The sequence below is a fragment of the Chiloscyllium punctatum genome, unplaced genomic scaffold (assembly GCF_047496795.1).
Source record: "Chiloscyllium punctatum isolate Juve2018m unplaced genomic scaffold, sChiPun1.3 scaffold_483, whole genome shotgun sequence".
Lineage (NCBI taxonomy): Eukaryota > Metazoa > Chordata > Chondrichthyes > Orectolobiformes > Hemiscylliidae > Chiloscyllium > Chiloscyllium punctatum.
In genome coordinates this window covers 36,078-50,296 of record NW_027310217.1, presented here as the reverse complement: position 1 = coordinate 50,296, position 14,219 = coordinate 36,078, and the positions used below count along the sequence as shown (strand labels likewise).

At 42.0% G+C, this 14,219-nt stretch overlaps 1 long non-coding RNA gene across 1 annotated transcript in view; it reads left to right on the top strand.

Annotated features, from left to right (window-relative positions):
- The window catches only part of LOC140472978 (uncharacterized), a 54,821-nt gene extending 41,024 nt beyond the window's left edge, over positions 1 to 13,797 (top strand). Inside the window, exon 3 of the long non-coding RNA XR_011957997.1 lies at positions 12,845 to 13,797. This is a non-coding gene — a long non-coding RNA (uncharacterized lncRNA). The remainder of the gene's footprint in view (positions 1 to 12,844) is intronic.
- The last annotated feature ends 422 nt before the right edge of the window (positions 13,798 to 14,219 follow it).

The window sequence follows — 14,219 nt, the reverse complement described above, 5'->3', positions numbered from 1 at the left end:
TGTTTGTCCCATACCCCTTTGGACGTTTTCTATCCAATAAACTGTCCAAAAATCTTTTAGATGTTGTAATTGTACCAGCCACTGCCCTTCCTCTCACAGCTCATCCCAATATGTGAAACACAGTGTGTGGAAAAGTTGCCCCTCAGACCCCTTTTAAATCATTCCCCCTCACTGTAAATATTATTTACACCGTAGAATCTTTAAGACTGCAAAGTTATTAAAAGTTAAGAGGTATTTAGAAGCAGCGTAATAGCATTCATACTTTAATCAATGATGTGAAGCAAATAAATTCAAGATGTTGTGATCATTATAATGAACAACAGTTACAAGTTGAGACAATGTTGGTTGAAAAGCAATTCAATAGACACTTAGATTTTTTTAAAATCAGTTCTGAGGTGTTTTGACACATCTCTGTTGAAGATGGGAATTGAACCCATGGCTCCTGGTCTACTAGTACTCACATTACCAGAGCCGTCCATAATATTCCCATGCAGGAATGGCAGGACTATAATCACATACTTACTGTGTTTATTCACAGGGATAACTGCTCAGATATTTATTGTTATAATTGGACTAGGATTGTATTAGACAGTTCCAGTGCGTAATGGACCGATAAAAAGAATTAGTAATTTCTAATGATGATGGAACGAAGCAACAATGGTCTTAAATAAACATAAATCTCATGATATTCAAGTAAGTCAATTTGTTTGAAGCAGTTATTCATCTGCATAAATTAAATTTAACCTGTTTTGTAATGCACATGAATTGGAAATAAAGCATTAGTCATTCAATGTAACTACTCAGCGAAAGACAACTTCCCTCATTTTCAAAAAATTGTGATTTCTAAGAATTCAAGATCTGTTGTAAAAGCATAGAACAAACATTTGTTAATTCTAGTTTATTTACACAACGAACACGTGAAATTTAAATAATGCTTAACATGAAAAATTCTTGGCTCTTATTATAATAATCAGAAATGTAGAAATGTTAGAATTGAAGTGAAATACAATCAGTACAAGAATGTAAACGAAACTATGGATGTTGGAAATCGCAAATTAAATCAGTAATTGCTGGAAAATAACTCAGCAGGTCTGGCAGCATCTGTGGGGAGAAATCAGTGTAAATAATTGGGCCCAGTGACCTTTCTTCAGACTGCACTTTTTCTCACAACTAATTCAATCCAGCTAAGATTCCACACTTAAAATTATTTTTGCTAATATTAGGAGATTGTAGAGTGCAATATTGTTTGTGTCAGCTGATGTACTGAGACATAGTTCCACATCAACGCTGGAGATATTGGATTTCAACAATGATTACCGGTTAGATTTTGGTAATAATTAGTTTCAAATGGCTGATAACAAATTATGAAAGTAAATAAATATGTATACGTTGGTATTAATAGTTTTAAAATGTTTGGAAGTTGCCTGGGATTATTTGATTGAGAGAGGCTGCATGATTATAAAGACTAATTGTTGTGTGCAATGGACTGTCACTAATAGCTTAATTAACCTGCGAGTCCCTGATCAGGTTTCCTTTGTCTGTTGAAGAACGTGTCGATCCCCTGAGGAGATTATTATGGATCCTTGCTGTGTCAAGTCGGAACACGTGTGTACACCTCCCACCGTGCAAGTGGCAGGTACTTGTGTGACTCAGCCAACGCTGTCTATCTTATACGTTGCAGGAAAGGATGCCTTGAGACATGGTACACAGGGGAATTTCGAATTTCTGTGGCGTCACATGTGAAGAAGATTATTGAACACTTAAGTTTGAGTATGAAAAAAGCTGATAGTTTTGAAAAGTCACTGTACCCTTGGCTTGCCCGCAATTTAAATCGAAGCGGTCGCTGTTTAGTAGCATTTTCGAGCTGAACAAGATCACCTGCTCATGTTTCTCCCCAGTTCAAATATTTCCAGGATAAGTTGGGTGATAGACGAGACATTTCTCAGGAAAGGTCATTTGGCAATCCCGAGAAACTTGTATTTTCCAACAGACTCGTTGGTCATAAGTAGATAAAAGCACTCCAGGGGAGACTCGAACTCACAACCTCGGCATTGCACACGCCGCCATAAAGCCATATAAGTACCATGCGCTGACCGATTGCGTCACTGGAGCTGCACACTGCAAACCACTCCAATATCACAAGTTATACATCAACGGTTGACAAATTGGCCGTGATGTCAGATTTTACGGTTGTAATCACATGTGGTTCCTCACTTATTTGAGGAATTTGCTTAATTACACATTGCTAAACTGGATTGATATTGAAAAATGTTCTTTCAACATTTTCCTCAATTGGTCTCTGAGCCATCGAGGTCTTTAGTCAGTAGAAACATACAATCTCATTCAGGGATAGACTGATACTGATCACCACCGTATCTTGGGCACCAAGTTCCCGAGGTTGATCTAGTGTATATGCCAGCAGTTGGTCTATATCCCTCTCAAACCTTCCGATGTGAATGTGTTTAGAAAAGATGTACAAGGATGGCTTGCCTGCACTTTAAATGGAAGCAGTCCACTGTTTGGAGCAAGGCGACCTGCTCATGTTTCTCCCCAGATAATTTTTCATGTTTCTGGGGATAAACAAGATCATATGTTGTTCGCCTGAAGCCCAACAGATCCAGGGCCAGTCAATTCAAGATTTCCTCCCAGAAGTCAGCTGAGTGTATCTTCTATGGATTGCATTTCATATCATTGTGGCCATCGCTCTCTCATGTGGTCACATCACTACTTTGCATATGTAGAAAATCGCCCCTACAAGTGAACAGGCCAACATTGTTTCAGAATTCAACTTGAAAGACTAATTGGAATATTCTGGTGTCTGTGCTCAAAGATATTGGCGGGTTGAATGGAAACGGAGTGTATTATTTCAGTGGAGAGATTGGCTTTTTGAGAGGACCGGGCCCCTGGGTTACAAAATAAAAACTTTACGTGTACATCAAATTTTTATGGAGGTAAGATAAATGTTGAAACTTTCTGAAACAGAGTACATTCAAATATTTCCAGGATAAGGCATTGCTCAGGAAAGGTCATTTGTCAATCCAGAGAAACTGGTATTTTCCAATAGACCCTGTGACCATGAGTCGATAAAGATGCTGCAGGTGAGGCTCAAACTCATAACCTCAGCACTGCACTCACCGCCATACTGACATATAAGTACCGCACGCTGACCGATCACACCACCTCCTGCACTGTCCCACTTTTGGAAGCAACGACAATCGTATTTTTGTGGAAACGCCCTATTCAGAAATGCTATTGCGCAGCTCTGACCTGTTTAAAGTCTGTACCATTCCGTACATATCATTGTGTGGAGGGTCTGCAAAATGTGAACATAGACCTTGCTCCCTATAAGGACCGTGTAGTGATCATCCTTACCGATATATGAAATGGAGAGGTGTATCTGCAGCTGGCAGAAAGGTGACAATGTGGTCAATTATAGGTTTCTCTTTTATTGATTCCCGCAAAACCTGCTGCAGAGCAGTCTCGCAGCCGCAGGATCCAGCATCAACGCTGAGCACCATGACTAGAATAGATTACCTACAGTGTGGAACAGACCCTTCGGCCCAACCAGTCCACACTAACCCTCCAAAGAACAACCCTCCACCATGGCCAATTCACCTGAGCTGCACATATTTGGACTGTGGGGTGAAACCCACGTAGAGGGGAGAATGTGTAAACTCAACACAGGCAGTTGCCCAAGGCTGGAATCGAACCTGAAAAAAATGACACGATTGTCATGAACATGAAGAATTTTCCTTTCAGATTATTGGGCACAGCTTTCCATATGTGACATTTAAACGGCACTCAGAAACCCTCAGTAAGGATTCATGATGTTGTAGAGAGGTCAGGAGCATAGGACAAAGGGAAAGCCTTGCTTGAAACTGCTGTAGAAATCAGATTGGGTCAATTGGATAACTTTAATACAGCAGATTCCTTTCTGTTGTTCTTGTGAGGTGCGTTTCATTACCAAGGCCAGCATTCTGTTGCCTGTTTTTTAATTTCTATTCAGAATATGGTGATAAACCCCAGGGGTTCTTAAGGTGCAGGAACACTAACAGGAATATTACAAAGAGAGAAACGGGGTTCTTAACAATTTGATAGTGAAGGGAGAATGATATAGCTTCAAATCTTGTGGGCCCTTGGAGATTGCATTCCTCACTATTTGATGCCCACAAGCTATGGAAATAGTGAGACCACATTCTCTGTTTCCAACAATTAAAGTGACAGAGTCATACAGCATACAAACCCACCCTTCAGCCCAATACAACCAAGCCAGATAGAAAACACCAAGCTACGTTACTCCCGGTTACCTGAAGATCTATACCCTGGCATTTAGCGTTTAAATGCTGCGTTACGATGTATCTGTGACCTGAGCGTTTTTGTCCTTCCAATGCATGCACAAAATGATTTCACGGAAATAGATCACACAATTTCAAAGACAGCGAGAAGCTCATCAGATCAACAAAATGTCCTCATTGTTTAATAATTATTAGAAAATCGGATTCTCTTTTTAGTTCATTTGGGATTTTAATGAAGCTAGACCAGCATTAATTGCCTTGAGACGTTCAAGTCCAGTTGGGGTTGGTGCATCCAAGTGGCTGGTGGATGGAGTACCAGCTGTGCATCTCATGCGCCGGTTTGGCTGGGAACAAATATTACTCGTGGAGGGTGGAGTGTTACACAAGTCGCCACGCTGTAATAAACAGCGCGCACAAAAACAGACTATTTGTCAATACGAATATATGAGAAGGAATTTATTATTCTTCAGAGAAACAACAACTTTCACAAGACGTTAACATAATAATGAAGGGAAGCCTGTTTCCATGTTATTGGTGTCCTTAAAATAATGGCGTCAAATGGTTGGAAAAATGTTGGTGCTGTCGTTGGAGGATTCTTACACTGAGCATGTGAATTATCCTGGACGTTTTCAGAAGTCATTGGACTGTCCACGGTTGAGTAAGTGCTGATACTCCATGGGAAGATGCTGGTTTGTAATCTCACGATTGACTGAGCACAGTTCGAATGAACAGACCAACAAGTCCCATTGGCTATTGTTTCAGAACATATCAGAGCTTTCTTGGCTGCTACCGCATGAAATCATGTTGTAAAGACAAGGCCTATCGAGTCTGCATCGTCCAGTGCTGATAAAAGTGCTTTATAATGTTTCTGAGGTTTCCTTCCTTATCCACCCTCTTAGGCAATGCATTCTAAATACAAACCATCGCCTGGGTTCAAAGCAGATTCAACAAATCCTCTCTTAATGTCTTGTCTTTCAATTTAAACGTGTTCTCCTTTATTTTTAACCCTTTATCGAAGGGGGTCAGCTGCTGTCTGTTCACTCTGCTCATACCTTTCATGTTCTAATACACGTCTGTCAGGTTCCGTTTCCTCCCACAGTGCACACAGCTTCAGTAGATTGACCATGCTAAATTACCCTTCATATGCAGCGAGATGTGTTAGCTATGGGAGACGCAGGGACAGAGTTGGGGGCGGGTTAGCCATGGGAAATGCAGGAATGTGGTATGAGGTGGGTCTGGGAGCAACGCTCTGCAGAGCATCAGTGTGGACTCGATGGGCCAACGTCCCATAAAATAACAAAAATAAAGGTTAAATCAAACAATGAAAAATACTGTGGTTCTGATGCAAAAATAAAACAGAGTGCTGGGGAAACGGAGTAGGTTTGGTAGACTCTGTCGAGAGAAAAACAGAGTCAGCATTTTGAGTCCACTCACCATGCATTAGATCTGGAAGCAACTGGGAAATTGTTCAATGTGTGTTGGTGGATTGAGTTGAATATATGGAGAAATAAAAACATTGAAAAAAAATAAACAAAGGGACTGTGGATAATCAGCTGGTATGGAAATAAATTGGGAGATCATTTTCATTTTATTTTTCACCTTTTCCCATATTACTGAGTATCATGCCCATGTAGGTATATATCCAAGTCCCTGTTTCATGTGAGTTCTGTCCCCTCTATCACTCCATCCTGAGTGTGGTCATCTTCTTTTCTTAATTAATGGGACATGGTGTTGTTGGCTGGGCCAGCATTCATTTCTCTTTCCGAGTTACTTTCGTGAAGATGCTGGGGAACTGCTTCTTTGAACCACTGCAATTCGACATGTTGTAGACTGGCACTTTTTTGAGACCTTGTAGTGTTATTACAGAATGTCTGACTTGGCTATTTCAAAGGCCATTTGAGAGACTACCACTGCTGACGGCCTGGAATCACATGCAGGCCAGACCAGTGAAGAAATCAAATTTCCTTCCATGAAGGAGGCGAGTGAGTCAGGTGTTCTTAATTTTGGCACCCATCGATATTTCATTAGATTGAGAATTCCAAATATTTGATTGAATTCAAATTCCAGCGTCTGATGTGGCTGGATGGAAGTCCAGGTTTGGGTCATTACCTGGGAAAGGTATACCATTGGGAAATATTTGTGGAAATCTCAGAATTTACAGTCTCGAGAAAATACTGCTAGACCATCACCTCCCCAGTATCTCCACCATCAATAGCAGTGTTGCTATTATCGTGACTGATGTTCAGATAATTGTGCAGTTACATTGTCAACTATTTCCACGACAGCAGAACTATTCATACTTCAGAAATGGCACAGAAATGTAACAGTTTATCAGCCACAATACAAACAAAGGAGAGGTAGGCATTTTCAACACTGTGCCATATTTCCAAGTATTGACTTACTCCTGACATTTGAAAGTCAGTGTCGGTTCTCTGGATGGTTTTCTTGGATTTGTGTTGTCACCTGCTGCATTCATTCAGGGAGACCAGATGGCCGGGTGTTCCTCCTCTGTGTAAGGTATGAGGATAGATTTTATAGTGTATCTGGGTCTGCAGAGAATGCATAGGGAGGAGGAGAGCACGGCATTATCCTTTCTGAGATTTTTACAAACACTTCCCAATGGCATACCTTTCCCAGGTGCAAAGAGTGAAACCAGTTTATTTCAACAATGAGGAGGTCACAGAGCTGTGCAGTCTCACACTGGGGAGAGGGCTATATTCAAAATGTCCATCAACCATTTTGATTCTAGATCTTGCCAGGCAGGAGTAGGGGACATATCCATTTTGCCAGTGTCCCATCATCTCACGTATTCACGAGGTGACGGAGGCCACTTCTGTCCGGCGATTTGAATACATGGGTTCTGTCTAAACAGAAGAAGCAACAGAAAATCTTTTTTGGAAATATTAGTGAACATGGTTACGGGCAAAAGTGAGGAAATTAAGCTGAAGTCGAAATACTGGAAAAACTCATTGTGTTGAAGCTGCTGGACCAGATGAGTGATGAATTTAGAGGGCTGCAGAGATAGGGTTGGAGAATTGAGCTTGCTGGATAACTCTCTTCGGAGCTGGTGGGGTCAGGATGGGTCAATGCCTTCCCTATTTCCTGCCTTGTCCGTGATTTTGTGAGGGAGATCAAAGCTCTTTATGATCTGTAATGGATCCTGCACACTGGAAAGCAGCTATTATGACAACTCATATTTAGATTAGATTAGATTAGATTACTTACAGTGTGGAAACAGGCCCTTCGGCCCAACACGTCCACACCAACACGCCAAAGCGCATCCACCCAGACCCATTCCCCTACATATATCCCTGCACCTAATACTACGGGCAATTTAGCACGGCCAATTCACCTGCACATCTTTGGACTGTGGGTGGAAACCGGAGCACCCGGAGGAAACCCACGCAGACACGGGGAGTATGTGCAAACTCCACACAGTCAGTCGCCTGAGGCAGGAATTGAACCCAGTTCTCTGGCGCTGTGAGGCAGCAGTGCTGACCACTGTGCCACCGTGCTGCCCCAAACAGGGCGCAGAGTGAAAACAGAAAAAAACAATGGGGGATAGGTTTATGTCATTAGTGAGGAAACTATGAGCAATTTCTGTAAGTAATCATAAATAGATCATTGGAGAACAATAATATGATTGAGCAGTGTCAACCAGATTCAGGACAGGAAAACTACCTTTGAAAAACGTACTGGTGTTCATGGACGATGTTGGTTGTGACATCGACGACTGAGAACTAGTGTGAACGGTGTATTTGTATTTTCAGAAGAAGGTTGACACCGATGCACACAGGTGAGAGAAGAAAGTTACAGTCCTTGGGTAAGGGGCAGGTACCCTATATGGATTGAGAATTGGATGATGGAGAGAACACAGAGACTTGCGTCCTCCTTTGGACAGAAGGCCACGACTGATTGGGAATCACATGCATCAGTGCTTGGAACACCGCTATTTGTAATACAAAGAAGTGATTTGAATGTGAGCAACACACACAGTCCTTTTATTAGAAGGTGAAAGTTTGCGAAAAGCTTTTGGCAAAAAGGATCGGAATGTCCTTGGCCACAAGTCACGAACAGAATTCGTGCAGGGCATCCATTAATCAGGACAGGAAATTAAATGGCAGCCTTCATTACAAAATGAATCACGTGTAGGAGTTGTGGAGTGTTGTTGAGGCAGTATTTGCGTTATTGTGGACAGACTTTCTAACCTTTATAAATCAGTGATCTCCTTGTCACAGTGGCACTGCAAAGCTGTTTTATCAGAATAATCTCTGGGATGATGGTAACATGAAGAGAGTGTGAAAGAATTTGATGTTCAATTTATCGCACGGTGAGAGTATAAGAGTTGACTGTATTGAAACTTGAAGATTATGGACAAACACACATTATGTCCAGAGAAAGACATTGGTGGCATAAGAAATTACATTTTTCCCATGATACGTGCTTCTTGGTAGTTTATGTACCTCTGTGAAGCTCCTATGTTGGTTGGGGGAGAGCTTCAGGCTCTAAATTAACTCTCATTGCCTCAATGTGCAGTTGGTGTGTGACCTTGCACTGAAAGTCACATTGTTCAAAATCTGTCAGGAGTTGCAATGCTTAACTCCTGAAAATGTTAGCCTTTCCCAACAGCTTCTGACCTCCATAGGGAATACCGGTCTGCCTTCTCGGAGATGTCCTCGTTCCTCACCGTCAACAAACCATATTAATGTATCCATTGTGTGCCATTAGCAATGGAGCCAGGAGGAAAGACATGGAGCAGTCTACACATGCTTTCTCTATTTCATTGGTTTGTCATGTTTGGTCAGAAATAACATCCTCCTATTTCTGTATTAGGGGCTTGAGCGGCTGAATGTCTACCTCATGATGTCATGGGAGACGCTCAAGAACCTGACTGGGCAACCCGTGGTTCCTGATTAGCAGCTCAATGTGTTTTACTGGACTCCTTATCTTCCTGTGTAATAGTCAGGAGAGAATGAATGGGCTATCCCTATTCTTATCCAATAGCATTGTTGGGCGGAATGACCTCCTCATAGTCCTGTGAAGTGAGCTTGAGGTACTGAACGAGCACCTCTCTTTACTCCGATATCGCACAGTATCCAGCAGGATTGTTACATGGATGTTACCAACACTTCAACAGCACCAGCCTGAATGCTGTCCGGGTCTTCCTGCTTATGGACACTGACCGCTTCAGGAGCTGAGGGGGGCACATTGTTCTGAACATTACATGATTTTCAGTCACCATCTCCACTTCTGAGATTCTGATGGGGGAAGACACTGAGGTGCAAATGAGGATGTTTGTGCTGTGGATCTCCCACAGAGATGTCACGAGACTAAGGAGGTACATGTCGAAGAACCACAAACATCTTCTTTGTGCTGAATCACTCAAACTGGTGGGGAGGTTCCCTTTGACTTCCATTAAGTTCCATTTTCTTCAGGTTCCTTGATACCATCCTCAGGTAAACGCTGTCTTGTTGTCAGGGCCAGTTACTATTACCTGGTTTTTACATATTCTGTTCATGTCAATATGTCACGGTGTATGTGTGCAGTGTGTTTCCTTCTCACAGAGGGGTGTGACCATCGAGACTTCTCTATCCCAGAGAGGTTGGGGGGATAGATCATTGAAATCGTGGTAAGACAGGGATAGATGGATGTTTGACACGGCAGACACTCCAGGATTTGGGGCCTAGAGCAGATCAGCCATGATCTTATTGAAGGGAAAGGCAGGCAGAAGGGGCTGAATGACCTATCCTGCTTCTCATGTTCTTAAATTCTCTTATTAAAAAGTTCATCGATGTTATTTTCCTGGCTTTCCTGTGAAGGAATGTTGTCGTCAAAGAGACTAGAGGATTTTGGGAGCAATATCTGGGTACAGTATGGAGTCATTATTCACTGTGAATCTGGGTCAACAACATGACAAATAAATGAATACAGGGGAACTTCTGTAAAGAGAGATGCAGGGACTGTTTCACAGTAACAACAACTCTTTTTTTCCCAAAAACATTTTCCAATCTACACCAAGGCATGTTTGACTGTATTCAGGGGCTGAATGGCCACCTCGGTTTCTGTACACCAAGTAATAGGAGCAAGTGGTCTCCAACTGCTCCTGAGTTGCAGATTGGGGGACTGAATGGAATGGGGTGAAGTAGGTCTGAGGAACAGGAGTGGGTCCCTGCCCGACCAGGCACTAATGTTGTGGCTGAACAGATTATGGTCTCAGCCCCATGTTACTATCGGCAGTCCATTACCCTTGAGTCACTTTCCCGTCAAATATTTAACTAACACACCTTTGAATAATTGCAAATACACAGGTACCACAACCCTATGGGTAGGAGAAATTCCCACTCAAATGGCCTTTTGAGAAATTCTCCTAATCCCTGTTCCTACTGAGGTTAGAGAGTCATTGCTTCTTTTTCTAGTCCCACTCCTCCAGATGTCACGGCAAATTATCAGTGTAACTAATTGTATGATATGGTAAATGATATCCGTCTCAGACAGGGTCAGGTTCAGTGTTAGGAACAAGTCAGAGAGGTTTCTTAAATTTGTAAATATTCTAAAACCAAAGCAAAGTTACTCGAAATATGATGGATATATAAATGATATAGAGTTTGAAAATTGACACTATGTACATCAACATTTATTTTTCTATAAATCTGAGACACAGAAATATGCACACAAAGAGACACGCACACGCACACACACAGACGTCTGAAAGCAAACAGAAAGAAAATGAAACTTCAGAATATAAATTCGAAAGAGTTTTGTCCATTAACAGTAAATTTCATGACAAAAGCAAAATTGAGAGAGTTTCAATTGTTATTCTGCCTCTGAAGCTATTCTGCCTCACAAAAGCTGCTAGCACTGGGGTTTCTTCCAGGAACAGTTGGATTTGGCTGTATTCCCTTTGCTGCAAGCAGAGGAGAGATTCCAATGAATCCTCAACAGGAACCCTCAAAGGGTGCTAAAGATGGCTGATTGGTTTTCAGTCTCATTTGTTGTTGTAGAGAAGTACAAGTAGAGACGGAGAAATGGCCGTTGCTTCTATGACAGGTTGCATTTGCTCCCTCTCTGATCTGAAACATGCAATAATGTGACCCAAACACCAACCTGGGCTCGGTAAGGTCTGGGTGAACATTCTCCTTATTGAATGATTCTATCCCTGTTACCTGCTCCAATTAGGAATGGTCTGTAATTTATAATTTGAAGGTATATTTATATGTGTCTGCATAATTGTTGTACAATATATTAAAGTCTTCATCGGACCTGTGTTAAACTGATTATGTTGTTTTCTAAAATTAAATCCTTAGTTTTATTCTCTAATCCTCAGCTACGCCCCAGTACACTCTCTCTCAGTGTCTGATATGGTTCAATATGAACAGCTCTCATTCTCAGGCCTGAAGTACTCTGACCTTGGAGAGGTGATGAGGGGCATGGGTGTGGGATCAGCCAAGGTTATTATCCAGGACTGGAGGAGTCCAAACCAGAGGGTACAGATTTAAAGTGAGAGGGGAAAATTAAAAAGATACTTGAGTGGTATCTTTATCACACAGAGGGTAGTGTGTGTATGGAGCGAGCTGGCAGCGAAAGTGATGGACGCTGGGTATATGAATATGAAGGGTTTAGAGAGTTATGGGTCTAATGTTGGTAAATGGTTTTGCATCAGATTGTAATATCTGGTCGGTGCAAATGAGCTGGACTGAAGAGTCTGTTTCCGTGCTCTATGACACTATGATTCTATCAGGCCTTCATTCCAGCAAGGAGTAAAGTGAAGCATCTGTGAAAAGCTTCTCAAACAATTGCATATTTTTGTCTTTCAATTTCAGGGTTCATTACTACACACAATACTTTTGATGTAGTCTCAGCATCATCACGTACAGATGCAGTAAAACATCCCCATGATTATACCCGATAACCTTCGCATGAAACAGCATCATTCAAAACACTTCTCTAATCACTTGCTGAATCTGCTGACAGGGTTTATATGGCTCATTTACCGTGATGCACACATCCCTCCATCCCAATGCATTCTGCGATGTTCTTTACATTTAAGTAGATTACTGTAATTTTATCTGTTCAATAGAGCACTGACGTCCCTTAGCCCTTGTTGTACAGTTTCCTGCCAAAGCTTTGCTCACTAACTCCCCCTGTCGGTATCCCATTGCAGGGTATCCATGTGCTGTTAAATGACTATCTTGGTAAATGAACTAATTGAGCAATTCAATAAGTCCACTCATCTAGGTCCTTGCTATCGATTGTAAATTGTTGATAATGTCACACTTCTAATGAGGCACTCCACCAAGTTACAATTTTATAACCTGAATATAAACATTTATCCTGAATGTTTATTCCCTGATATGATTTGGAGATGTCGTTGGCCCCCGGGAGATGCCTCACTCTCAGGACAACTCCATACAACCCTGTCACGGTGGACGCTGCAAGAAGTATCAGATTGTGGACATAGATATCGCTATTACGCGTGGGAATACATCCCGCCTTGTACTTGACAGGTACTCATGTGACTCAGCCAACGTTGTCGATCTTATACATTGCAGGCAAGGATGCCCAGAGGCATGGTACATTGGGGAAACTGAGCAAAGGCTACGACAACGGATGAATGGGCAACGCACTAAAATCAACAGACAGGAGGGTTCCCTCCCAGCTGGACAACACTTCAGTGGTGCAGGACATTCAGCCTCGGACCTTTGGGTGACCATCCTCTAAGGTGGACTTCGGGACAGGCAGCAGAGAAATGTGGCCGAGCAGAGTCTGATAGCTAAGTTTGGTCCGCATAGGGAGGGTCTCAACCGGGACCTTGAGTTCATGTCACATTACAGGTGATCACCATTGCACTACACACACACACAGATATTCCTCCACACACACACTCACATACACATGGACACAGGTACACGCAGACGTGCATATAGACGCCCACGCACACCCTTATAAATACACACACTCCCACACTCACACATGCACCACCTCACAGACTTAAGACACTCTGCACTCACTACACACACACACTTTCTCACACTCACAACCCCCACTCCAGACAGACACACACACAGACAGACAAATACGCACATGAACACATATATTTTGTGGGGTGAATTTGTACTTGCAGAGTTACATTGCACTTTGCTCAAAAGCTGCATGCATTCATGTAGAACTCTGAGCTCAAAAACTGCATGAATTTATGTAAAACTCTGTTATCTCACTTTTTAGATTAGAATCAATCTAAACATCATGGTATAGATAGAGAACAAAGGGGGCCAACACTTTCAACATATTGTCTAGCTATCACTATTATTCACAGCTAACCCGAGAATGCAACCTTAAAAAAAGAGTTTGTGATTTCCACATGAAAGAAGTGAAACTATCACCTTATTCTAACAGATGAAAGGATTAACAGACAATCAATTTTACATGTATAATTTCAGTTACATCTCTCTGTAAATTTTTGCTATAAATTCTGTGTTACGATCGAGCCATCCACTATCACCTGATGAAGGAGCGTCGCTCTGAAAGCTAGTGTGCTTCCAATTAAACCTGTTGGACTATAACCTGGTGTTGTGTGATGTTTAACTTTGTATTCCCTGATCATTTACCAAGTTTCTCCTGTTGCTGGGCAGCAGGCTAGAATGGTAGGATTTTCTCATTCTACACTGTGTAATACACTGAGCCGGCTGATTGACTTCAATCTATTTTTGCTTAAATCAAGATGGCAGAATGGCCTCCACCTGTCTCATTATAACATGGTACCTGGCTGAATGGGATCTGTCTTTACGTCTGTAGCATTGCTGTGTGGTTGAGAGAACAACATATGTGTTAGGGTCAGCGGCTGACCATTCAACCCCTCACGCCTGCTGCACCATTCAGAATGTGCATTGTTGATTTGATTGTTACTAAACATCTCCTTCCTGTCGG